Source organism: Trachypithecus francoisi, unplaced genomic scaffold (genome assembly GCF_009764315.1).
Source record: "Trachypithecus francoisi isolate TF-2019V2 unplaced genomic scaffold, Tfra_2.0 Lachesis_group15, whole genome shotgun sequence".
Classification (NCBI taxonomy): domain Eukaryota; kingdom Metazoa; phylum Chordata; class Mammalia; order Primates; family Cercopithecidae; genus Trachypithecus; species Trachypithecus francoisi.
Window position 1 is genome coordinate 61,992,247 of NW_022681460.1, and position 25,910 is coordinate 62,018,156.

General features: G+C 40.9%; 1 protein-coding gene across 1 annotated transcript in view; it reads left to right on the forward strand.

The window, feature by feature from the left end:
- The first annotated feature begins 4,377 nt into the window (after positions 1–4,377).
- RGS17 (regulator of G protein signaling 17) overlaps positions 4,378–25,910 on the forward strand; it is a 124,090-nt gene continuing 102,557 nt past the window's right edge. Inside the window, exon 1 of the mRNA XM_033235013.1 lies at positions 4,378–4,530. The gene's annotated coding sequence lies outside the window, so the exon portion shown is untranslated. The remainder of the gene's footprint in view (positions 4,531–25,910) is intronic.

Consider the following 25,910-nt stretch of genomic DNA (forward strand, 5'->3'; position numbering starts at 1 on the left):
GAAAAACAGCTTCTTTTAAATAAGCATGTGGGAAAAGAGAATAAAATTTTAAAATGCTACATAATTCCTTCCTGTAAATACTTTTGTAGGGTACCAAACTCACTGAGGTAATTTCCAGCTCTCTTAATGATGACAAATATTCCTAATTATGGATAAATGTACACTAAATATTTTGATGTTGATAGTCTGTACTTTTGCAATATTTTCTGTCTGCAAATATCTTGTCTGCAAATCTCCTTTGTGCCTTACTATAAAGCCATTATACCTGTTTAAACTGCTGCTGTGTCCAGCATTTCTCTACTTGAAAAAAAAAATTCATTATGGTAGGGAAATGCTCATGATCAAATGAACCTTTTCATAATTACCACATAGCTGTTTAATGACGACTGGCTCAGTGAGCCCTGAAATTCTGCATAAAGAGAAGGCATCCCCATTGCCAAAATGAACTGAAATCTATTTCTGAGCCCTATAGGATAACTGTATAAACATTTACTTTTGCAAAAAAATTTGAAGACATCATGCCAGGCATATAGTAGATATTAATGAAGTTTACTGAATTGAATTATTGATCTGGTCATTACTTGATGTCAGTGGGGTTGCAGACAACTCCCTAGACCAAGTGTCCAGGTCTGTTTCGTGTTGCTATAACAGAATACTTGAGACAGTGATCGGGTTTATTTAGCTCACAGTTCCACAGACTGCGAAATTCAAGGGCATGGCCCTGCCTTCCACTGAGGGCTTTTATGCTGCATCACAAGAGGGCAAAGAAGGTCAAAGGGGAAGTGGACACATGCAAAGAGACAAGGCCCGAGAAGCATCCTGGTTTTGTAAGAATCTCCCCTCTAGGGAACTTGTTTTTCCCATGAGAACTTTTCCAATCTCCTCCGAGTGAGAACTGACTCACTACCTGGAGAACTGCACCAAGGCATTCAAGAGGGATCCACCCTCATGACCCAAACACCTCCGGCTAGGCCCCACCTTCCAGCACCACCAAGTTGGGGATCAAATTTCAATATGAGTTTTGGAGCGGACAAACTCAAACCATACCACCAAGATATACACAGGGACTGCAAGTGGTCAGACTCCACAAGGTGACTTTCATTAAAGTCCCAGCTACTCAACAACAAGCTGTGGTTGTTTCCACCCATTTACTCAACTCTCAGACGGTAGGCAACATTTTCAGTCCTAGAATACTATTATTATAGATTCTTGCTCATGCATAAGGGATTACACAACTGCAACCGTGAAAGTCACCAAGGGGTTACATTTGGCTTAAGCAATTAAATGAATGGCAGAATAGCCAAGTTGTCATACAAAAATTGCCCAAACAGTCATTGTAAGAATTTATGGAAGTAAGGGTCCATTTTTTATTGAGCATGCTTGTTTTAAAAGTGGGTTGTGGGAGCCTTACCCTGGCATCTAGTTTAAATGAACACCCCTGCATGGAGCAATGTGTGATGAGCTAGGCAGAGGAAACATCATGGCACCATCTGGGATGGGCTGGGCAGAGGAAACAATGCGGTCTATCTGTTCACTTCTGAAAAGCAATAGATCCTCAAAGGCAGCAATTAGGATCCAAGAAGAAGCATCAGCAAAAAACAAAGAACACTTTTCTAAGTTTATTTATTCAATCTGGCCTTCATTCGCTAACTATTTACTGAGTATATACTATGTGTCAAATCTTGTTCTGGGCACTAAAGATAAAACACTGAAAAGTGAAAGCAAAGCTCTTGAGATCCTTTATTTTAGCAGGGGCTGAGGAGAATGAATAAGCAAACAAATGAATCCAAGCTGATTCAGATAGTGAAGTGTTTTAAAGACAATGAAATAAGGGGATCCAACAGAAAAGAACTCACTGGGGCAGATTAGATTGGGTGGTCAGATGAAGCCTTCTGAAAAGTGTTATTTCCGCAGACACCTATGTGATATTAAGGAGTCTGCTATGCAAAGATCTGGTGCAGAGGATTCCCAGCAGAAAGAACAGCAAATACTACAAGTTAGATTTCTTCAAGAAACCTAAATAAGCAGGTCTACATTGTTAAAACACAGTAGCTATGATCTATAGAAGCATGGTATAAGATAACTAGTTAGGTACAATAGTATATAGAACCTTCTAGGCTGTGGTAAGAATTACAAATTGTATTTGAAGTGCAATGGGAAAAAAAAAACTCATTTGAGCATGTTAAGAAAGGGCATGACACAACCTGATTGTTTTTAAAAGATCGTTCAGCTCTTAGGAGGGTGTTGTTTGGGGTTGTGGAGGATAGAAATGAGCAGACAGAATGGGAGACTTTTGTGGTTGCCCAGGTGCGAGATGACAATAGCTTGGACTAAGGTTGTGGCAATAGAGGGGGAGCAAAGTTGATGACTTGGAGATATATTTTGGAAGTGAAGAAAACATGACTAATTAATTGAGTGTGGGGATGAATGAAAGCAACAAAACAAGGATGACTTCTAAATTTTTGGAATGAACAACGGAGTAGAACAATTTGAGGAGGAACAGGTTTGGAGGAGGTGGATATCTGGAGTTCTGCTTCGGAGATGCCTGTTAACCATGATAATAATAGTATCTACCTTGTAGGGTTGTTGTGAACAACGAATATGAAATATGAGGAGAATTTAGATCTGTACCTGACATATAGTGATTCTTCAATAAATACCAGCTATGACAATTATTCCTCAAGTGGAGATGTAAAGGTAGTGGAGGACATAAAAGAGTTCTGTTGTGAGGCCAGGACTAAAGATATAAATCTGAAAGTTATATAGGATTCAATGTTGCTCAAACCATTTTTGGTGAAGAACTTTTTTATCTTTATCTACCGCGGATCAATACTGCAGTGGACTAGATGTGTTAGAATCTCCAAAATTCATATGTTCGCATTCTAACCCCCAAGGTGGTGATATAAAGAGGTGGAACCTTTGGAAGGTGGTTAGGTCATGAGGGTGGAGCCCTCATGAACAGGACTAGTGTCCTTATAGAAGAGACCCCAGAAAGCTCCCTTGCTCAGTTCCAGCACGTGAAGACACAGCAAGGAGTCAGCAGTCCATGAGCTCGGAATTGGGCCCTCATCAAATAAGGAATCTGCCTACATCTTGATCTTGGACTTCCCAGTCTCCAGAAGTGTGAGAAATCAGTTTCTGTTGCTTATAAGCCATCCAGTCTACGGTATTTTGTAATAGCAGCCTGGAAGACAAAGACAAGCACTTCTGTGAAATCCAACAAAACTGAAGGCACTTTTAAGAGCACTAGTACTCAAAGCCAAGGGAGGCCCTGAGACACATTTAACTCAAGTACCTCTGAGTGTATTAGGGTGGAGGCACAGGAGAGTTCAGTAGGCTGAAATAACACAACACTTGCTTACATGAACACATCTCACGCAGATTTACAAGTAATCTGTTTTAATTAGGTGTAAGGAAAAAAAGCCCATTCACTCCTGCAGGAACTCCCTCCTCTTCGCACAGATGTGGTATCTTAAGAAAAAGACACTGCTTCTCCACTCCCTCCGCACAAATACTTCAGTCTAATCATCGGAGGTACAATCTAGCCATCGGACTGCATTAAGTATCTCAAGCTCCTTCCCTACCAAGCTGGGCTTCACTTGGGCACAGAACGATTATCAGACCTGGTAACTAAGGTCTGATATGCTAAGGGCCTAAGGATGCTCCAGGCCCCAAGCATAAGCACCTCCGTTAATAATTTACCACTCTTGCCTTGTCATAGGCTTTTCTCACTCAAACTCTGCTCCTGCGAGTGTTCCGGGGGCCTGAGGCAGTTGGCATGGGCTAGGCCAGAGAGCACCTGCATTGATTCTTAGGAGAAAAGGTCCTCTTTCTGGGTGAGAAAGTCAGTAAAGTACTGGACGCTTTATAAAGTCCTTCAGGAAGCAAAACTTGCTTAACTTCACACTTTCTTGACACCCCACGCAGGCAATACCTCCTCCGGGACCCGCAGCAGGCAGGCTGCTGCGCCTGGCAGGCCAGCTCCTGGGTGCAAGGCTCTCGCGCAGCCCAGGACAGCAGCGCGCGGGCTGCGGGCGAGTGGAGTTGCAGGGACCCGGCGGAGAGCCTCTGTCACTCAGAGAAGCTCTCGGGACTCCAGGGCTCCCGGGAAGCTCCGGACGGGCGTCGCCGAAGCCAAGAGTCCCTGCCGAGCCCCTCAGCACGGTGGGCGCCGCGCCCAGGCGAGCGCGCGAGATCGGGCGGAGCCGGGGGCCGCCCGGCGAGGGGGCGGGGCCGGGACTCGCGGCCGCGCGCAGGGGTTGGGGAGTGGCCCCTCCGGCCGCGGCGGGCGAGGGGCTGCGCCGGCTGCGAGGCGCATGCGCGCTGCCGAGCGGCTCCCGCTCCCTCCCCGCCCACCTCTCCCTCCTCCCCCTCCCCCTCCCCTGCATCCTCGCCGCTCTCCCTCTCTCCTCGCCCGCTGGGTGCTGAAGTTGGGCGGATGGCAGCAAACCGGCTCTGCTAGAGGACCGAGCCACCCAGCCCCGCTCCCCTGGACCCATCGGCGCGCTGCCCACATCTCCAGGCGACCGGGTAAGACGCTGCCTCCAAACCGAGCGGTGCTAAGTAAATGACATCAAAATGTCTGCTTTGCACCAATGGATGGATTTTTTTCAAGGTAGGGGGGAGGTGAAGGAAGGAGGGGGCGGAGAGCGCGACCGCCCGTGCCCCGGCGGGGGCGGTTGCGCGGCGCTGGGGTCTAGCTGTGGCCGCTGCGCCCTGGGCGGGAGCGGGGGCTGCGCCGCGGGTCCGGGAAGTTGAATCCCGCGTTGCTGCCTATACGCGGTCCGCTCGCTGCCCTCAGCTGCTGCGAGGAGCCGAGCGAGTGTCCTGCCGGCCGGGAAACGCTCGGCCAGGTCCCAGAGTTCCCGCGGAGAGCCGGGCGCCTGCTGGGGGCGGCCAGGAAGGGCCGGGCCGGGGGCTCGAGGTGCTGCGGGTTTTGTGCGGTTGGCTGGGAGCGAGGAGAGTGTGCAATCAACAGTGTCCAATCGACCGATCACCTCGGGTGCTGTGTTTCCTCCTTTATGTCTCTTTACCTTTGGGAATATGCACTGCTCAGGTGGGGAAGGTGTTCGCAGAAGAGGTTGCGAAAATGAATCCTTTGAGCAGCAGTAAAATACCGGAGGGGTGTGTGTGTGTGTGTGTGTGTGTGTGTGTGTGTGTGTGTAGGGGGTGGGGGGTCTCTTTTGTTCCTTCCCCTCCCCTTAGTCAAAGGAAAGGGAGTCCTGGCGTGTGCAGCGCGGGGTGGATTTCACAGCTACTGAGGGGGCGAGGACGAGGAACGCCCACCCACCAACCGGGAGCCGCTGCCTGGATGGGCGCGTCGGAGCCTCCTTAGCTGTAGGTGATGATGGTCTTTCCGTGATCGATGGAATCAGTTTAATCTCTGCCTCCCCGCCGGCCTCCCTGCTGTCCCTCTTCGAGTGCTGCGGCAGAGGCTGGGTGCAGAGACCGCCGCTTTCTCCTCTTCTCCCTGCCTCTCTGTCTCCCTGAAAAATGCCGGAGGACTAGAGGATGGCGGAGGGACAGAGCTGGCCTCGGAAGCTGCGGGTGGGAGCTGCTCCTTGCGAGCCGGTGGCTGCTGGCACCGCGTCCCCGGCAGCCCGCGCCAGCCTCGGTAGTCCCTGGGCTCCGGGAGAGCGAGCCGGGGTCGCCTGGCCACAAAGATGCCCGCGCGCCCGCCCGGCGTACGGGACCCGCCCTGCGCCCTGAGCCCTGCGCCTCGCGCGGAGCCCGGGACGCCTGCTTACCTGGGAGAACCCCTGTCACCCGGGGACGATTGACCCTGGCTCCTGGCATAACTCTCCTGACATCCCCTGACCTTTCCATAAATGCTTCTTTCCTTAAAAGAGTCACTGTAAGATTTGTCTGGAGAACTTCACACACTTTAGAGTTCTTTCTTTTCTTAAATTGTTTTACGGCGAGATTCTCTCCAGCGTGGGATCGCTTTCACAAATAATAAAGAGAAATCTTAGTTTGGTTCCCATCTAGAATAAGCAGTTCTGAGGCTGGGTGCCATCTGCACTTCCGGCGTTCATACATATTGGTTTTCCGGGTGATGAACCCTTCAGAAAATCATTTAATTGAAGACGTGAGAATTGATTTTTATTCGTGTAGTGGAAAATAATGCTTTCCTCCTCAATTCATAGCTGCTAGACGCTGCGTGTACGAAATAACTTGCAAACCGTGAAACATTTAAAGTACATTGTACTTGTTTCCAAAGTCTTTTGTAGTGAGAGTATTATCCAAGAAATATACATTATAGCACTCCTATCTAATGAAAGGGTGGTTTAATACAAATGAATGAGAAGTTTGACCCCCTCCAGTTGTTACTATTGTTAAGCCATTTCTTCTGTTAACATGAACTAAAACAGTAATTAGCATACCCATGGGAGACTGGATTTATTCACTAGCTTTTATAATCTTTTGAAACCTACACTTAGAGCGACTATAGGAGAGTAGTTTATTTAGTTTTAGGCAACGAGAAAAAAAGTGTTTGTTATTACAAAAAGATGGGTGGTATTATTTATTAAATAAGATAAATCTCCATGGCAGTGACACCTGATCTCACAGCCACGGGCACTCATCCTTCCTCCTGAAACTAGTCTGAAAGATTAAGAAAACCGTCTAATTTACAGAACAAACAACATAAGGTGTCTTATGCTGATTGATTTCGACCCTTTTTGCTATAGTTCCTCAACTACTCCTTGGCGTTTAGTCCCCATGGAAGGGAATTAACAAGGAGAGTTAAATTTACTATCCTGTTCATTCTAAGGCAAACAGCATTTCCTTCTCAAATAGGTATCTCTTTGGTTGTAGGGCTCTTCCTCTGAGGTACTCATTTATTTGAATTCATCATGTTTAAGGTTTAAGTTCATTATCATTCCTATAAATATTTTATACTTTTGCATAATAAGAATTAATAATACAAATAATAAACCTTCCTTAACATTTTCTACCACGAGGGCCACGGTCTTTGAAGAAAAGGAGAAATATATATTCTTACCCATTTGTTCTTGTTACAGCCAAGTAAAAGTGAAAATTTTGAATCTGAATTGATCAAAATTCTGGTTGACTTACAGAGTAAAAAGTCTAAGAAAGAATTTACCTGTTAAACTGAAGCTGTAGAGATAATGGCCTTTGTGTCAGAAGTCCATTTGCTAAACTACATGGGCTTTCCTGGAAAAGGAAGGTAGGCATGGATGATGATGTACGACGCTAAGAGGACTGGGAGTCCATTCAACCACATTTCTGCTGAGAATCCTGTTTCTGATACTCTCCAACTCTGCTTACTTAACACTGAAAATACTGCACTACCAAGGAAGGCAAATTGAAGGACCACTATATATCCAGAGGATGAGAATAACGCTATGTGATGTTAAAAGCATTTTATTTCACCTGATTACTATAGTTAGAGTATAAATGTGAATGCATTGGGGAGGCTTAAAATTATATGACATTTCCAAGGAAGTGTCATGGGTCCTCAGACAAATATATTTTTATGGAAAACCTTAAAATAATCATTTGCCATAGGTAGCCAAGACTTTCAATGTGAGATTGATGGACACTCCCACCTTCCTTCTCTCCCTACCCACAGTTATCTTTGAAAAAAAGACACTTTCCTAACTTCCAAAGAAATTCATTTAGACTATTATTTCTGCTATTGTGCCAGCACCTGGCACGGTATCTGGCAAAAGCAGGTGTAAAATAATTTTTCCTAAATTAATACATTTTGCAGGGTCGACGTGGCTCACAAAAGTCTTCCAAGATAAGAATTGCATTTTTAAAATCAGCACTTAACACTGTTTACCAAGTACACTAGTTGGGCTCCTAAAACTCATGTTTATGGTCCTACATCTTTGGAGGAAGCAATTTTCAGAATTGTCATTTTGAGAATATATGTGTGTTTAATACAACGTTTATGTTACTGATTTGTTTCCCAATGATGAAAGCAAAATTTGCTTATTTTAGATCCCCTACAATACAAAATTACCTATTGGCAGATATGGATGTGAAGAGCACAAATTTTGGGTCAAGCTGGCCTTAGCTTGTATTGTGGCGCCTCCCTTTAAAAACTTTATTGCTATAGGCAAGTTACTAATCTGTCCTGAGCCTCAGTTTCCTCAGACACACAAGAGGGATGAAGGCAGGATGCAAGCATAAATACAATGCAGTGTATATAAAGTACTGAACATAGTGCTTGGCATGTACTGAGTGCTTATAATTATCTCAATATCTAAAGAACTGCTATTGAAAACACAGCATAGTTTACCACAAGTTTATTTCCTTTATATAAATGTACCATTGTTTTAAGAATTTGAATCATGTTGTAGAACAGGGGTCCGCAACCCCTGGGCTGTGGATGGGTACCAGCCCATGACCTGTTAGGAACCCAGCAGCACAGCAGGAGGTGAGTGGCTAGTCATTATCTCCTGAGCTCCTCTTCGTGTTTGATCAGTAGCTGGCATTAGATTCTCATAGGAGCGTGACCCCTATTGTGAACTGCGCATGCAAGGAATTGAGGTTGTGCACTCCTTATGAGAATCTAATGCCTGATGAGCTGATGTGGAACAGTTTCCTTCCAAAACTATTCCCCTACCCCCACTGCCATCCGTGGAAAAATTGTCTTCCACGAAACCGGGCCCTGGTGTCAAAAAGGTTGGGATGGCTGTTTTAGAACTTCATACTTCCAAAAAAAATTAACATTCCTTTGTTGCTGTTTCTCAAGAAATTAAAATTGATATTTTTAATGCGATTTAGTGACTACAAAATAGTTCACCTTATGGATGTCTTTATTTAGCCATTCTTTTATCTTTGGGTTTTGATCCTCATGCCTAAATTTTGTATGCATATCTCTATTGCACTTTCTCCTTTGGGCACGATGCTTAGAACAGCTAGTTCTTGCCAACATAATGCCATTCTTTAAAAAATCTTTGCTAACTTGATAGGTGAAAATAATATTTTTCAAACTTTTATTTCTTTGGCTACCAATAAGACTGATTACTTTTTGACATACTGATAAGCAGTTTTCATCTTTGAGGATGGCTCGTTCAAGTCTTTAGCCTGTGTTTCCACTGCTAGTCTGGTACATTTTTCTTATTTGTTTGAATGCTAATATTAATTTTTTAAAAGGCAACAGCAAACAAGGAAAGGAAATGCTTAGTGACAAAGGTTCCATGTGGTAAAGACACAAAGATTACTGTGGCTAAACCAGAAAGGCTGGATCAGCCAGGGTATCGGGATTCATCACATACTGCTATACCCCCGAGTTTCCCAGACTTTACAGTTGTTTTTAGAAGTGCAGAACCAGTAAACAATTTGCTCACAAACACCTTACTATGAGAAGCTTGTGTCTGAAGAGTTCCCAGATAGTCATGGATTGTTTCTGCCAGTTGCCAATGTTATGGAAGAACTTCCGAGTTTTTCTGAGATAAAGGGGTTGAAAGGAAAGATGGGAATACATGGAGAGCCTAGGGACGTTCATTGTGATTTCTCATCAGAATGACTCAATTAAGCTTAATTATAAAACCATGTCAGGTTAGAATCATATCTTACCTCAACTTGTAAGCTCTAGGTGAAATTTAAACATGTTAAAAGTAAGAATTTAATGTGTTACCTTAATGAGCTCTGTATCTGCGATGTTGCACATGATTCAGTGGTCTTGTAAGCTCCTGTTTTTGACTTTTAAAGTTCTGTAACTTTTGATAAATTTGGTTTCAAAAGTTTAATTATCTAGCTTGGAAAATCTACAAAGTCCTTAGGTATTAAACTATCTAGAAAGTATAAATGTTTTTGTTTTGTTTTTTGAGACAGGGTCTCACTCTGTCACCCAGGCTGGAGTGCAGTGACTCAATCATGGCTCACTGTAGCCTCAACCTCCCTGGGCTCAGGTCATCTTCCCACTGCAGGAGCTGGGACTACAGGTGTGTACCACAACGCCTGGCTAATTTTTGCATTATTTGTAGAGTTGGGGTTTCGCTGGTCTTGAACTCCTGGGCTCAAGCAATCAATCCACCCACCTCAGCCTCCCAAAGTGCTAGGAGTAGAGGTGTGAGCCACTGCGCCCAGCTGAAAGTGTAAAATTTTATAATCATCAGTGGTACCAGTTTATCAAATACAGTAAAACCTGAGTAATTCAGAATTTATAATGATGAGAGTTCCCTTTAGGAGAAGCAGTGACCTATGGTGGAAAATAACGTCTATTTCAAATAGAAATGGATTTGAATTTTTACTCTACTATTTATTAGATGTGCAGGATTTTTCATGAAATTAGAGAAGTACTTTATACTTTGTATTCTAGCATGAGTAATAAATATCTAAAATCGCTGTATTTCTTAAGCTTTGTATATGAGATTTTTTTAAATCCCTGTGTCAGTAAATATAAGTCTATTGTAGTCAATGATTGTGGTTCACAAAGCAAATATTTACTGCCTTATGTCTGGTCACAGGCTTTTCACAGTACAGTACTGCTGATTGGCTGTTGAAATACACATCACATTACGGTAAAACAGACACAACCTGGGGGAAATTATGACATAAATGGAATGAGCATGTGAGTGTTTATTTCATTTTAAAAATTATCTTGACTCTTCCCAATAGTATAGTAAGTTAAATCCAGTGAAAACTCTTGTGAAAGTTGTTTCTCTGTTTTCCAGTCTCTATGAAAGGTAGGAGCCTGTTTTTTTGGTGTATTTATGATAAGTCATGTAATCTACAGATTTTATGAGTTAATTTTGGCTCTTGATAGACGACCCCATGTCCACGTCCTGTTACCATAAACTCTCCTATTTTTTCAGGATTTATTTAATCAAACTCAACAATATTTGAACGTTTACTATTTGAAACACAGCAATCCATATGATTGAATTCATATGAGGCAAAAAAGCTTATGGAAAATTGCTCTTAAAAGAAGGAGACTTTAAAAGCAGAGAATGTAATTTGGTGGAAAGAGCCCAGGTTTTAGATTCAAATAACCAGGGATTTAGGCTTCACTTCTTTGAGCCTTAGTATCATTATCTGTAAAACTGAAGACAATTTAAAAATGTTAAAGGATTAAAAGAAATTATGTCTATAAAATCCTTCATATATTGGTACTCAGTATGAAAATATCAGGTATTTTACTAGAGGTAATAAATCAAAATAGATACAAGAAACATCGTGTAAACAATAAGTGCTTGAAGGGGTTTTAATTTTGTGCCAGTATTTGTCTTGACTAATTGGTCCTTATTAATGTTTAGGTTGTTCTCCATGTATTTCCTGTGTTATCCTTTTCTGACTAGTTTGTTTCACCAACCTATTTATAAACATATTTGAGCACCTACTGTGTGCTAGTCTCTGTGATGTTTTTAGATAAAAAGATTAATTAAACATGGCCCCTTTCCACAAGGAATTCATGTATAAGCTTCTTCAACTTCTTTTTCTTTTGTCTGGTGAGTACTGGTCATTCTAAGCTGTGAAGTCATAGCTAAATACAACATGGGAGTAACAGGCAAAGATTTCCTTAGGGTTTAGCAATAGACTAATTGATCCAATATTTAGGAGCCTCTACCACTAATATTCAAGTAAGCTGCTAAGCAGAGACTCAGAGATAAGAAGAAGAAAAGCAGGAAGTGGCTCTGTTTGTGGATAATTTAACAACCTCGACCATAATATCAAAACAACAGACTGGAGGCTTAACCCTCTTTGTGAACCTACCTCAACACCCAATTCCTTCTCATTGAAATAAAGAAAATGTGTACATACATCTGTACTATGCCTTTTCCTCCCTCACTTACAGGCTACGCTGTGTAATCATTGTAATGTAAGTTATTCTAAAACACTGGTGTAGGGGATGAACAAAGGGGGAAGGAGAGTGAGATCCCTGCCCTTCTTCAGGGTTCACATTTCCCATGCACTAGCAATATTTTAGAATTTTTTCCTGATACTGTTGCAGTTCCATCTTTGATTACAATCTGTTTATCATATAGTACCTTGACCAAAACCCAGAGTCCTCGGTTTGGATGAAAAAAAAATACATTTAATTTTGAGAAAGAAAACCATTTTCAATACCAACTTGTTAAAATCACTAGGGCAATTTCTAAATCTAGCAGTTAGATTTGCCTTGATCTAGGTAGATTTTATATGATTTATAAGATCAGAGTGAACACTTCAAACCCTTTCTAGAGATATGTCATGAATATATAGTTAATATGTCTAACTATGGAAATGAAAGACATTGATATTGTGAATCAATTAACTTGAAGGTGAGCTCTGCACTCCTGTCAGCCACTACATTTAACATGCTTGTCATTAAATCTTTGACCGAGCTGTTAATAAGTAAAAATGTATGCTAATGTAAGATTTGAACCTATTTCTTTCTCAATTTATTTATACTCAGCACTACCATACAGTATTTTACCTGTGACCTGTGAGTTTAGTATGATCAAAATTCACTAGATAAAAGCAAAGGAAAACTAGTATCTTTTATTGGAGCACTAAGGCATAGACATGCTATAAAGCAATACAATGACCTATATAATTTACAAACTATTATGATTAACTGATGCCGTATTGTGAATTGGAGTATTAAATACTCCAATGTAAATTGAGGTAAAATGCTTCATTGTGAATTGGAGTACTAACATTTTCCCTACATACTGTTTGGGTGAGGCTTGACATTTGATTTTCCCTACTCATTCTTCTTATTATTATTGTTATTAGTATTTCTAAATAGATAAATTGAGGAGAAAGGAGTATCTTTGCTTTTTGTACACCTAATAGTTCATAGAGAAATAGGTGGTTAGCCGGGCGAGGTGGCGGGTGCCTGTAGTCCCAGCTACTCGGGAGGCTGAGGCAGGAGAATGGCGTAAACCCGGGAGGCGGAGCTTGCAGTGAGCTGAGATCCGGCCACTGCACTCCAGCCTGGGCGACAGAGCGAGACTCCGTCTCAAAAACAAACAAACAAAAAAAGAAATAGGTGTTTACTCTTATTTTATGTAATTTTAGGATGTTTACATAATTTTGTTGCCTGAAATTTAAAACGTATCAAGAGCTCAAATGTTCTATCTGGTAGTCAGGAGTAAACTGCCCTGATTGTGATTTCTGTGCTAGTTTATGAGAAAATAATATTGGCAAATTTGACTCAAGCTTTTGGAGTCCATGTTTTCTTCATCTACTCAAGTCCAGTAACTTCAGTTTTCACTGATGAAGAATTATTTTAGACTAAGTTACTTTTAGTAACTTCAATGTCTAATGACCACCTATGTTTATATAAATGATGGATTTAGTTGAAAGTTGCATTTATTTATCATTTTAAATACTCAAAACCAAGCAATAGAGAAGTCCTTCCCACACTGGCATTGACTCCAAACTGTAATATCTTGAAAAGATGATTTTGTGTGTCAGTATATGCATATATGTGTGTTTCCCCTTTTATTTATGAGAAACAACTTACATGATGCCTGCATAATCATAACCAAATATTCAGGAAGAAAGGATACATACTTGAGAATAGAGAGGGAGGCACCAGTGAGATGAGAAGGAGAGTCAAGTAAAAAGCAGGAAGGCTGGGCTCAGAAAACAAGACTATTAGTTAAAAACTCATTATATCTTAAAGTATAATATCATTCAATACGTGATTATGTAACTCTGCTATATTATGTAACCACTTCCAGTTTCGTGAATTCATGTGACCTAATCTTAAGAAGGTAATTTTTCCCATTAATTCAGTAATTTCATTGACTGAACATCTGAGTAATGCAAGTGGGGTTTCATAAGGTAGAATTCCATTAAATAAATGTTAATTCCAGGAAGGAAAAAATGTGAAGCACTTTTCTTGACCTAACATAGATTATGTTAAATAGTTTAAAATTCTCATAGGTGATACTGAAATTCAATCATATTGATAATCTATCCCCAAGTTTTCTTTCTAAATGCAACTGTTTAAGTACGTCTTATATAAAATCAATTTTATCTTTGTGGTGCAAAGAGCTTTATGTCTTGTTTCAAAATACCAGCAATGAATAAATATGTATGATAAACTTTTTCTTTTTTTTTTTTTTATTGAGCAACAGGGCATTGCAATGGCTTAATATCTAAAATATTTATTAAGACTTAGGGGGAGTGACAAGTGAGCTTGGAAAAGCTTGTCTGCTCATTGCCACTGAGATTGTTTTTAAGAGGATGGAGATTTATGACTTAGTAGGATCAGTGAATGTGGTTACTCAGTGAGGTGGCTGATTGCAACCAAAATCAACTTTGGCACTTGGTGTGCTGGCCTCTGACCATTAGCCCCAAGAGAGTTCTAGTCTGGTTAGATTTTAGGGAAAAAGAAAGAGGTTATGTGCCTGAAAGTAGAGATCAGAGGATACAGTCTAAAAAGTTATATTAGAGAGAGGTAGCAACAAAGGAAAGAGAGAAAAATCTTTCGGTGCATTGGTAAATACAGCCTGTGTGGGTCTGAATTTCCAAGTGTTTGCATTAGATTTGCAAGTTTTCTTCAGTTTCTGCTACTCATCAGTTTTACCTCTTCTGTTTCCTGTCTCCTTTTTCTTAATTAATGTGCTGTGTAATTCAATCCTTACTCTGTACCAAAGAATAGCAAAATTAAAAAAAAAAAAAAGGCCAAGTCTGAGGGATCCTAAAGAATAAAGAGATAAGACCTATATGTACATTTCTGTTGTTATTATATTCTAGGAAAGAACTAAAATGCTGTGAGAAGTCAGCAGCATGAGATTAATTTTAAATGGCTAGACCACGATCTGGCAAAAGTGTCACAGAGGTTGTGACATTTTCTCAGATTATTGAAAGACAGAATTTTGACAGACAAAGAAAGGTTTCCAGGCTCAAAGACAATGTAAATAAAGATAGATGCAGAATCAGGAAAATTAAAACCATTTTGTGCACAGTATTTCAAAAGCATACCGCACTCGCAGGAAATCACTAGATGATAAGGCTAAAAAATAAGATATATACTGGCAGCTGTTAATGTCGGAGTAAAAAGGTGGAATTTTCGTTGCTAGACAGAGTGCTGCTGAAGCTGTCTGAGCAGAGGATTACCAGGTAGGAGCTGTGCTATGGGACAGGCACTTCATCAGTCCATGCAGTGGGGTGGTCAAGGGAAATAGGAACACCACAATTTCAGCTGTCCAGGTGAGAGAAGAAGAGGCCTAAACTGAGAAACAGCAAAGGGCAGGGTCCATGGGAAGATGATGATGTAAGAAAATGTTTGAGTCAGAGCCTTCAAGATTTGGTGAACAAAAAGATACAGAAGATGTAAGAAGAGCTATAAAGCTGTCAGGGAGCATTTTAGTCTATGAGTCTGGGAAATAAAGATGTTATAAGACATGGAAAAGTCAAACTGATGAAGAGGTTAGTGAGGAAATAAATTGATTTCGGTCTGGGAAATAGTTTGACATAGCCATCAGAGTTCTCACAGATGTTTAGTACGCCATTGATTAAAAAACCTCAGGTTGATTAAGTAGGAAGCAACAAGTATGATCTTAGGCTATGTCAGTAGAGCCATATAGCATCTAGAATGAAGTTGGCAATTGTTATGTTCTATTCTGCATATCCAAGTCACAATTGCAATGTTATTTTGAATTTATTTTTGATACCATCGTTAGAAGTCAAGAATATAGGTGGTGAAATTAACTTACAAGACAAAATAATTTGTGTGAGACATGGTTGGAGGAATTTGTATTTTCTTAACCTAGAAGACAATGATTTCCCTGGAAGATATGTGTGTTTCACCATTTGGGGAAAAGCCGTGGGAAAAGATTATACATTCTAAATTGTCCCAATGATATGATGAAAATAATAAAACCGCCTTGCAGAGTTGTAAAGAGATAATGTGTGCAGTGCCCCTAGAACACATTTTGTATTCAATGTGTCTTTGCTCTTATTGTTACCTTAGGAATAGCATTAGAATCAGTGGACACGCATCATAGAGATGTTGCCATCCTATTGGAAATAACTTTTTTTTTTTTTTTTTGAGATGGAATCTTGCTCTTGTCCCCCAGGCTGGAGTGCAATAGCATGATCTTGGCTCACTGCAACCTCCACCTCCCAGGTTCAAGCAATTCTTCTGCCCCAGCCTCCAAAGTAACTGGCATTACATGTGCCCACCATCACACCTGGCCAATTTTTTTTTTTTGCATTTTTAGTAGAGACAGGGTTCCACCATGTTCATCAGGCTGGTCTCAAACTCCTGACCTCAGGCGATCCACGGGTCTAAGCCTCCCAAAGTGCTGGGATTACAGGCATGAGCCACCGCGCCTGGCCGGAAATAACTCTTAAGAGGCATAGCCAGCTGGTTAGGTAAGCTGCCTTGAAAGGTAGCAAGTTTAATGTCACTGAAAAAATGTAGGATAGACAAATTCTTGACAGAGATGTCATGGAGGAAATTTAATTACTGGGAGGGTGAATGAACTACAAGGCCTCATTCTAACTCTGAGGTCCAGATGGTACCAGAGAATTTGGACTGCAAACCCAAGAGAATGAAGAGAGCTAGAAATAAAACTTGAAAGTCTTTTATGTCCAGGTAACAATAGTAGAAAAGTGCCAAAGGAAAAAGAGAAGAGAGCAGGTGAACTTAGAATTCTGGAGCATATTTGCATGAATGGACGTGGAAAAAGAAGGAAACTAAATATACACATATGCATACATACATGTATACATGCTATATTCATGTATATACATTCATACATAAGATGGTCAGAATAAAAATGTGTTATAAAGAGAATGAAGACACTGTAATATGCCATAAAGCCGAGGATGTGAAGATTTTTTAGCCAGTTTTATTCATATGTACATTAATCCTACACCAAAGATTAGAAAAAGTTTAAGAAAGGAGATCAGCTGAGTTATGTCATGTGGAGAAAGGGTGAGTAACATCAAGACCAGGATGACACATCAGATTTTGCAATGAGGAAGTTACTTGTGTTTGTCTAGAAAGTACTTGTGATTAATGATTTATATATCATCTATTTCCAAAAAGTTTGAGGCAGCTTAAATAAAAGCACTTTCACACAAGGCAGTAAAAATAAAACAAAATAAAGATAAGAAACCACCAAGAGAAGTAAATGGGGGAAATAGTGAATGTACCACAAAACCTGGATAAGATCATTATTGTAATAGGAGCACTACCTTTTAGCTATGTGGTTCCTGGCAGCCAAAATAAAAGGGTAACAGGAAATATTATCTATAATTCATTGGTTAAGGAAGGAAAACAGATCTTTAGAACAATTTTTGTTTCCTGGCACTAAATTCCATGAAGAGTATATCCCATGCATTCTTAGATAAGAGGCTGTGACATGTTAGACAATGTGATCGACAGTGGTTCTGCTGAAGATGCAGGTTTGCTTTAAATTGCTGTTTCTTCTTTAAGGCCTTGAAGATCAAGTGTGCAATATTAAGATGAGGCTGGTAAAAGCCAATAAGGCAGTAATATTTCTTGTGGACGTAGACCAGGTGGGCATCTGAATACTCCTGGGTGTGAAAAATCAGCATAAGAGAGCATTAGGGAAGAGGACATCTCAGAGAGGAAATGCAAGGATAGTACCATGAACATGAGGAGAGAGAGCACCAAGTGTCCTGCAACCTCCTTTCCTTGGCACTTGCCACTCCCTCTGCCTAACAAGCTGTTCCCCAGTCTTTCTCATCATTCAAGTTTTCATTCAAATGTCACTACTTCAAAGAGACTCTAGGAATTGTCTTCTTAATGTGGTCCCTTCTTCATCCCTCCTCATATCTGTCACTCTCTAACAATAATCCATTTTATTTAATAGTATTTACTGCTCTGTTAAATTATTTTATTTGTTATTAGTCTCCCTTATTCCAGAAACTGGAATGTAAGCTAGTACAACAAGCAGTGCCAGTGATTGATATGTTGAAGGAATGAATATTTTATGAATGGGAAAGAACTCAGCTCGGTACTGATGTGATAATAAATAGGATGGTAGTATTGGGCATGGAGTAAATTCTTCCTAAAATGTTAGCTGAGAAGGGGATGATAATTATGATAAGTACATAATTTTGTCCTGGGAATATCAAGAACATTGGGGCTTGGAGGAAGAGCACATATTCTCTGTATACATTTCTGTCCACTCACAAAGTTCAGGAGTACTAATGTTAATGGTACTAATATGAATTGATCATGATTATAAGGGGTGGAGCCTAAGTGGGAAGAGTACAAAAAGTCCTATATCATGGCAAACTCCCTTTCCTCTCATATTGGATGAGATTGTTTGATAGTGCCTTATATGGTTAGGCTTTATGTCCCCATCCAAATTTCATCTTGATTTGTAATTCCCATAATCCCCACGTGTCTAGGTAGAGACCTGGTGGGAAGTGATTGGATCATGGGGGCAGTTTTCCCCATGCTGTTTTCATGATAGTGAATGAGTTCTCATAGATTTAATGGTTTTATGAGAGGCTCTCCCACTTTCGCTCACATTTTTCTGTCTCCTGCCGCCATGTGAGAAAGTCCAAGCTTGCTTCCCCTTCACCTTCCGCCATGATTGTAAGTTTCTTGAGGTCTCCCCAGCCATGCTGAACTGTGAATCAATTACATTTCTTTCCTTTATATATTACCTAGTCTCGGGTATTTCTTTTTTTTATTCTTTTTTTTTTTAATTATTATACTTTAAGTTCTGGGATATATGTGCAGAACATGCAGGTTTGTTACATAGGTATACACTTGACATGGTGATTTGCTGCACCAATGAACCGGTTTATCTACATTGGGTATTTCTTCTAATGCTATCCCTCCCCTAGTCCCCGACCCCCTGACAGGCCTCGGTGTGTGATGTTCCACTTCCTGTGTCCATGTATTCTCATTGTTCAACTCCCACATATGAGTGAGAACATGCAGTGTTTGGTTTTCTGTTCCTGTGTTAGTTTGCTGAGAATGATGGTTTCCAGCTTCATCCATGTCCCTGCAAAGGACATGAACTCATCCTTTTTTATGGCTGCTTCGTATTCCTTGGTGTATATGTGCCACATTTACTTTATCCAGTCTGTCATTCATGGGCATTTGGGTTGGTTCCAAGTCTTTGCTATTGTGAACAGTGCTGCAGTAAACATACATGTGCATGTGTCTTTATAGTAGAATGATTTATAATCCTTTCGGTATATACCCAGTAATGGAACTGCTGGGTCAAATGGTATTTCTGGTTCTAGTTCCTTGAGGAATCGCCACACTGTCTTCCACAATGGTTGAACTAATTTACACTCCCACCAACAGTGTAAAAGCGTTCCTATTTCTCCACATCCTCTCCAGCATCTGTTGTTTCCTGACTTTTTAATGATTGCCATTCTAAATGGCATGAGATGGTATCTCATTGTGGTTCTGATTTGGATTTCTCTAATAACCAGTGATGATGAGCTTTTTTTTCATATGTTTATTGGCTGCATAAATGTCTTCTTTTGAGAAGTGTCTGTTCATTTCCTTCACCCACTTTTTGACGGGATTTCTTTTTCTTGTAAATTTGTTTAAGTTCCTTGTAGATTCTGGATATTAGCCCTTTGTCAGATAGATAGATTATAAAAATTTTCCCCGTTTCTGTAGGTTGCTTGTTTACTCTGATGATAGTTTCTTTTGCTGTGCAGAAGCTCTTTAGTTTAATTTGATCCCATTTGTCAATTTTGGCTTTTGTTGCCATTGCTTTTGATGTTTTACTCCTGAAGTTTTTGCCCATGCCTGTATCCTGAATGGTATTGCCTAGGTTTTCTTCTAGGGTTTTTATGGATTTAGGTTTTATGTTTAAGTCTTTCATCCATCTTTAGTTAATTTTTGTAAAAGGTGTAAGGAAGGGATCCAGTTTCAGTTTTCTGCATATGGCTAGCCAGTTTTCCCAACACCATTTATTAAACAGGAAATCCTTTCCCCATTGTTTGTTTTTCTCAGGTCTGTCAAAGATCAGATGGTTGTAGATGTGGCGTTATTTCTGAGGCCTCTGTTCTGTTCCATTCGTCTATATATCTGCTTTGGTAGCAGTACAATGCTGTTTTTGTTACAGTAGCCTTGTATAGTATGAAGTCAGGTAGTGTGATGCCTCCAGCTTTGTTCTTTTTGCTTAGGATTGTCTTGGCTATACGGGCTCTTTTTGGTTCCATATGAAATTTAAAGTAGTTTTTCTAATTCTGTGAAGAAAGTCAGTGGTAGCTTGATGGGGATAGCATTGCATCTGTAAATTACTTTGGGCAGTATGCCTGTTTTCACGATATTGATTCTTCCTATCAATGAGCATGGAATGTCTTTCCATTTGTTTGTGTCCTCTCTTATTTCCTTGAGCAGTGGTTTGTAGTTCTCCTTGGGAAGGTCCTTCAGATCCCTTGTAAGTTGTATTCCTAGGTATTGTAGCAATTGCAAATGGGAGTACACTCATGATTTGGCTTTCTGTCTGTCTGTATTGGTGTATAGGAATGCTTGTGATTTTTGCACATTGATTTTGTATCCTGAGACTTTGCTGAAGTTGCTTATCAGCTTAAGGGGATATTGGGCTGAAATGATGGGGTTTTCTAAATATACAATCATGTCATCTGCAAACAGAGACCATTTGACTTCCTCTCTTCCTATATGAATACCTTTATTTTTTTATCTTGCCTGATTGCCCTGGCCAGGACTTCCAATGCTGTGTTGAATAGGAGTGGTGAGAGAGGGCATCCTTGTCTTGTGTTGGTTTTCAAAGGGAATGCTTCCAGTCTTTACCCATTCAGTATGATATTGGCTGTGGGTTTGTCATAAATAGTTCTTATTATTTTGAGATATGTTCCATCAATACCTAGTTAATTGAGAGTTTTTAGCATGAAGGGTGTTGAATTTTATTGAAGGCCTTTTCTGCATCAATTGAGATAATCATGTGGTTTTTGTCACTGGTTCTATTTATGTGATGGATTATGTTTATTGATTTCCATATGTTGAACTAGCCTTGCATTTCAGGGATGAAGCTGACTTGATCATGGTGGATAAGCTTTTTGGTGGGCTGCTGGATACAGTATTTTATTGAGGATTTTTGCATCGATGTTAGTCAGGGATATTGGCCTGAAATTTTCTTTTTTTGTTGTGTCTTGGCCAGGTTTTGATATCAGGATGATGCTGATCTCATAGAATGAGTTAGGGAAGATTCCCTCTTTTTCTATGGTTTGGAGTACCAGCTCCTTTTTGTATCTCTGGTAGAATTCAGCTGTGAATCCATCTGGTCCTGGGCTTTTTTTAGTAGGCTATTAATTACTGCCTCAATTTCAGAACTTGTTATTGGTCTATTCTGGGATGCGACTTCTTTCTGGTTTGGACTTAGGAGGGTGTATGTGTCCAGGAATTTATCCATTTCTTCTAGATTTTCTAGTATGTTTGTGTAGAGGTGTTTATAGTGTTCTCTGATGTAGTTTGTATTTCTGTGGAATCAGTGGTGATATCCCCTTAATCATTTTGTATTGTGTCTATTTGATTCTTCTCTCTCTTCTTCTTGATTAGTCTGACTAGCAGTCTATCTATTTTACTAATCTTTTCAAAAAACCAGTTCCCGGATTCATTGATTTTTTTTTGAAGGGGTTTTTGTGTCTCTCCTTCAGTTTTGCTCTGATCTTAGTTCTTTCTTATCTTTTGCTAGCTTTTGAATTTGTTTGCTCTTGCTTCTCTAGTTCTTTTAATTATGATGTTAGGATTTTGATTTTAGATCTTTCCTGCTTTCTCCTGTGGGCATTTTAGTGCTATGAATTTCCCACTAACCACTGCTTTAGCTGTGTCCCAGAGATTCTGGTACTTTATGTCTTTGTTCTCATTGGTTTCAAAGAACTTATTTATTTCTGCCTTAATTTTATTATTTACCCAGTAGTCATTCCGGTGCAGGTTGTTCAGTTTCCATGTAGCTGAGCGATTTGGAGTTAGTTTCTTAATCTTGAGTTCTAATATGATTGGACTGTGGTCTAGAGACTGTTTGTTATGGTTTCCATTCTTTTGTATTTGCTGAGTAGTGTTTTACTTCCAATTATGTGGTCAATTTTAGAATAAGTGCAATGTGGTACTGAGAAGAATATGTATTCTGTTGATTTGGGGTGGAGAATTCTGTAGATGTCTGTTAGGTCTGCTTGGTCCAGAGCCGAGTTCAAGTCCTGAATATCCTTGTTAATTTTCTGTCTCGTTGATCTGTCTAATATTGACAGTGGGGTGTTAAAGTCTCCTGCTTTTATTGTGTGGGAGTCTATATCCCTATGTAGACCTCTAAGAACTTGCTTTATGAATCTGGGTGCTCCTGTATTGGGTGCATATATATTTAGGATAGTTAGCTCTTCTTGTTACATTGATCCCTTTACCATTATGTAATGCCTTTCTTTGTCTTTTTTGATTTTTGTTGGTTTAAAGTCTGTTTTATCAGGGACTAGGATTGCCACTCCTGCTTTTTTTTTTTTTTTTTTTTTTGCTTTCCCTTTGCTTGGTAAATATTCTTCTTCCATCCCTTTATTTTCAGCTTATGTGTCTTTGCACGTGAGATGGGTCTCCTGGGTACAGCACATTGATGGGTCTTGACTCTTTATCCAATTTGCCAGTCTGTGTCTTCCAGTTAGAGCATTTAGCCCATTTACATTTAAGGTTAATACTGATATATTTGAATTTGATTCTGTCATTATGATGCTAGCTGGTTATTTTGCCTGTTAGTTGATGCAGTTTCTTCATAGTGTTGATAGACTTTACAATTTGGCATGTTTTGCAGTGGCTGGTACTGGTTTTTCCTTTCCATATTTAGTGCTTCCTTCAGGAGCTCTTGTCAGGCAGGCCTGGTGGTGACAGAATCTCTCAGCATTTGCTTGTCTGTAAAGGATTTCATTTCTCCTTTGCTTATGAAGCTTAGTTTGGCTGGATATGAAATTCTGGGTTGAAATTCTTTTCTTTAAGAATGTTGAATATTGGCACCCACTCTCTTCTGGCTTGTAGGGTTTCTGTAGAGACATCCGCTATTAGTCTGATGGGCTTCCCTTTGTGGGTAACCCGACCTTTTTCTCTGACTGCCCTTAACATTTTCTCCTTCATTTCAACCTTGGTGAATCTGACGATTAGGTGTCTTGGGGTTGCTCTTCTCAAGGAGCATCTTTATGGTGTTCTCTGTGTTTCCTGAATTGGAATGTTGGCTTATCTTGATACGTTGGGGAAGTCCTTCTGGATAATATCCTGAAGAGTGTTTTCCAACTTGGTTGCATTCTCCCCATCACTTTCAGGTACACCACTCAAATGTAGATTTTGTCTTTTCCAGTAGTCCCATATTTCTTGGAGGCTTTGTTCATTCCTTTTCATTCATTTTTCTTTAATCTTGTCTTCAGGTTTTATTTCATTAAGTTGCTCTTCAATCTCTGATATCCTTTCTTCCACTTGATCTATATGGCTATTGATACTTGTGTATACTTCACAATGTTCTCATGTTGTTTTTCAACTCCATCAGGTCCCTTATGTTCTTCTCTAAACTGGTTATTCTAGTTAGCAATTCCTCTAACCTGTTTTCAGAGTTCTTAGCTTCCTTGCATTGGGTTAGAACATGCTTCTTTAGCTCAGAGGAGTTTGTTATTACCCACCTTCTGAAGCCTACTTCTGTCAATTCGTCAAACTCATTCTCCATCCAGTTTTGTTCCCTTGCTGGTGAGGAGTTGTGATCCTTTGGAGGAGAAGAGTTTGAGATCCTTTCTGGTTTTTGGACTTTTCAGCCTTTTTGTGCTGGTTTTTCCTCATCTTTGTGGGTTTATCTACCTTTAGTCTTTGATGTTGGTGACCTTTGGATGGGGTTTGTGTGGACATCCTTTTTGTTGATGTTGATGCTATTCCTTTCTGTTTGCCAGTTTTCCTTCGAACAGTCAGGCCCACCTGCTGCAGGTCTGCTGGTGTTTACTGGAGGTCCACTCCAGACCCCGTTTACTTGGGAATCACCAGCGGAGGCTGCAGAATAGTGAAGATTGCTGCCTGTTCCTGGAAGTTTTGTCCCAGAGGGGTACCTATGAGATGCCAGTTGGAGCTCTCCTGTATGAGGTGTCTGTCGACACCTGCTGGGAGTTGTGTCCCAGTCAGGAAGCACAGGGGTCAGGGATCCGCTTGAGGAGGCAGTCTGTCCCTTAGCAGAGCTCGAGTGCTGTGCTGGAAGATCCGCTGCTCTATTCAGAGCCAGCAGGCAGGAACATTTAAATCTGCTGAAGCTGCACCCACAGCTACCTCTTCCCCCAGGTGCTCTGTCCCAGGGACATGGGAGCTTTATCTATAAGCCCCTGACTGGGGCTGCTGCCTTTCTTTCAAAGATGCCCAGCCCAGAGTGGAGGAATCTAGAGAGGCAGTCTTGCCCCAGGGGCCTTACAGAGCTGTGGTGGGGTCCGCCCAGTTTGAACTTCCTGGCGGCTTTGTTTAGACTGTGAAAGGAAAACTGCCTACTCAAGCCTCAGTAATGGTGGACGCCCCTCCCCCCACCAAGCTTGAGCCGCCCAGGTCAAGTTCAGACTGCTGTGCTGGCAGCAAGAATTTCAAGCCAGTGGATCTTAGCTTGCTAGGCTCCGTGGGGGTGGGATCCACTGAGCTAGACCACTTGGCTCCCTGGCTTCAGCCCCCTTTTCAGGGGAGTGAACAGTTCTGTCTCACTGGCATTTCAGGCACCACTGGGGTATGAAAAAAACTCCTGCAGCTAGCTTGGTGTCTGCCCAAATGGCTGCCCAGTTTTGTGCTTGAAACCCAGGGCCCTGGTGGTGTAGGCACCCGAGGGAATCTCCTGGTCTGCGGGTTGCAAAGACTGTGGGAAAAGCATAGTATCTGGGCCGTAGTGCACCGTTCCTCACAGCACATTTCCTCATGGTTTCCTTTGGCTAGGGGAGGGAGTTCCCCGACCCCTTGCACTTCCCTTGTGAGACGACGCCCTATCCTGCTTTGGCTTGCCCTCTGTGGGCTGCACCCACTGTCTAAGCAGTCCCAATGAGATGAGCCAGATAACGCAGTTGGAAGTGCAGAAATCACCTGCCTTCTGCATTGATCTCACTGGGACCTGCAGACTGGAGCTGCTCCTATTTGGCCATCTTGCCAGCCATCAGGTATTTCTTTATAGCAGTGTGAAAACAGATTAATATAGTACCCATTTAAATTTTGGAGACTATCTGTGCTATTATTGCATTAATAATGTCACAGTGTTCTTTCTAAGAGTCATTAGCCAATGAATCCTTTTATGACTCTTCCTGGTAGCTAACAACAAAACCCTTATTATATTGAAGTGTGTGTGTGTGTGTGTGTGTGTGTGTGTGTGTTGGCAGTAAAGAGTGCATCAAAATTGCCTAAAATATAAAACAAGTTGCTGACATATAAATGTAAAAGCAGAGGTACTGGTAGAGAGAAGCTCATCAGAATTGAAGAGGAAACTAGAACCAGGAAAGGAAAGACTGGAGATAGACTAGAAAGTGAGCCAAACATCTCTTTGCATGTGGACTGATTGTTTAAAAGAACTATGGAGAGGAGAGGAGAAACTAGAGGAGACTGAACAGCAGCCCGAGGTGGGTAGTAGAACCAAACAAAACTCTCTTGACACTGATTTTGGGTTTATGGACTTCTTGACCATGAAAAGCAAAATTATCAATGGAGAAGGGTCAAGTACCATGGAATTTGCTGGAACATCAATTTTATTCATTCTTGAGAAATTTAAAATGTTTCCATATCAAAGTAAAAACAAATATTAGGAAACAATATATCAGTTTTATGGATTCACTTGTTTATTTATTTGTATGTTTTTTAGGTTAAACCTCATGTTTGGAAGAAATTTTGATTATTCAGGCACCCTGTTGGGCTTTGCCTCAGGGCTCCAGGGGGCAAGTTTGCAGTTTAGAGATAGTGGAATTTCCCCAAGATTGTGAAGCAAAAGGTTTTAGATTCATATAGCATGATAAGTTTAAATGGCACCGTGAAACTGTCTGAGTCCACGGGT